The following is a 2,453-nucleotide window of genomic DNA, read 5'->3' on the forward strand; positions in this document are numbered from 1 at the left end:
ATAACAATAGTAAATAAGGAACTGAAAGATAATGACGAAGAGCTTACACAGCTGTAGTTTAATTTCAGTAGTCTTAACAAGAAAAATAGGACATGCTTTCAAATCCGGCAAATTAAGTCAAATAAGTTATTTCATGCCAAGTTCTAGTTAAAACCGATAAAAAATATCTTTATAGAGGTTTCAAAACGGTGATATATGGCAAACTATGTGCAACAACTGTTAAAGCATTTACAGCCTCTCAGCGGTAACAATACACTCAGTCCTCCCGTTCACTACAATCTCACAATCACTCATTCCTCACCAGCCACTCATTTTCCTCACGATCACTCAGCACTCGAACACTCGACACTTGCACCCATGTCATCAATCAAGCTAATCATGGCATAAACTAATCAAACATGCTGCGACGTGAAGCCCAACCCATAAATACTCCTCACGATAAGGCCTCGGCCCTCACTCAGTATCAATCTCTCCAATCTCTCGGGCTCGCAGAAATCATAAAAATCAGCCCAACAGCAATGATATGATGTATCTAACAAGAATAATATAGACTTAGATATGATATACGAATAAAACTGAGATTTGAGTACAAATAGCATTAGCAGGGCAATTCAACAATTAAACGGCCTGATGTGGGTCCCAATAATACCTAACATATAGCCTAAACATGGTTTTCTAACATGATTTACAGTCAAAATTCTATAAAACACATGGAGAGCGTATAGCTAACAACAAGTTTATTCAACTTTACAGTTTCATGAATGGACCAAGTCACATTAATCTCACGGTGCACGCCCACACGCCTGACCCTAGCATGTGCGTCACCTCCAAAAACAATTACATAACACAAAATCCGGGGTTTCTTACCCTTAGGACCAGACTTAGAACTGTTACTTACCTCAATCCGAGCAATACTCTACTCCAAAATGCCTTTGCCTCGTAAGTTGGCCTCCAAATGTCCCAAATCTAGCCACAAACAGTACAATACAATCATTACGGGCTAAAGGAATCAATTCCACAAAAAAAAATACGAAATTATAAGCCAAAATCCGAAATCGGCACTCAAACCCGGTCCCGGGCCCATGTCTCGAAATCCGAACAAAAGTCACAAAATCAAAAGCCCATTCACTCACGAGTCTAGTCATACCAATCTTTATAAAAAATTCGACACCAAAATGGTCATTCAAATCCCTAAATTAACTCTCAAATCCTAGCCTTCAACCCCAAATTTCACCTCAAAAATACACCAACGTAGATGGAAAATCGGTGGGGATACAAATTATTGAAGAAAAATGAACACAATGAGCTTTACCTCAAAATTACCTTGAAAATCCTTCACAAAACCACCAAATCCGAGCTCAAAACGATAGAAATGTATGAAAAATCTCGGAACCCTTGTATTTATATGGTTCTGCCCAGGTCTCCCGCACCTGCAGCCAAAATCCAGCTCCTACAGGCTCGCTTTTGCGAGGAAAAATCCGCTTCTGCAGAAACCACTAACCCAGCTGCCTCCGCTTCTGCGACCGCTGTGTCCGCATTTTGCGCCAATCGTAGGTGCAGAAAAATCATTGCACCTGCGGATTCCTGCTGATTTCCATCACTTCCGCTTCTGTGCTCACCTGCGCACCAGCGACATCGTCCACTTGCGGGCCAAACCCTCGCAGGTGCGATCACACCAGCTGAGTCCAAACTTCAGCAGTCCTTCAACCACCAACTTTGATCCGTTTTCACCCCGAAATCAACCCGAGGCCCCCCGGACTTCAACCAAACATACCACACGTCTTAAAACATCATACGAACTTAGCCGAATCCTCAAATCACCTCAAACAACATCAAAAATACGAATTGCACTCGCGATTCAAGCCTAATGAACTTTGAAAATTCAAATTCTACAAACGACGCTTAAACCTATCAAATCACGTCCGATTGACCTTAAATTTTGCACATAATTCATAAATGACACCACGAACCTACTCCAACTTTCGAAAACCTATCCGACCCCGATATCAAAATGTCCACTTCCGGTCAAACTTTCCATAATTTCCAACTTTCGTCATTCAAGCCTAATTCTACTACGGACCTTCCAAATCACAAATCCGAGCATGCTCCTAAGTCCAAAATCACCTAACGGAGTAACAAACATCAAAATTCAAATATGAGGTTTTTACCACATAAGTCAAACATACGGTTCCAACTTAAGCTTTCTATTAAGAGACTAAGTGTTCTCAATTCACCCTAAAATCTCTCCGGACCCAAACCAAAAACCCGATAAGTCAATATAACAGTTGTTAGAGAACAAAGTGCAGTAAAACGGGGAACGGGGCTACAACTCTCGAAACGATCGGCCGGTAAGTTACATCCTCCCCCTCTTAGACAAACGTTTTCCTCGCAACATGTCTAGAAACATACCTGGATTCACAAATAGGTGTGGATATCTGCTCTTATTCTCTCTC

The sequence above is a fragment of the Nicotiana attenuata genome, chromosome 1, assembly GCF_001879085.1.
Source record: "Nicotiana attenuata strain UT chromosome 1, NIATTr2, whole genome shotgun sequence".
NCBI lineage: Eukaryota > Viridiplantae > Streptophyta > Magnoliopsida > Solanales > Solanaceae > Nicotiana > Nicotiana attenuata.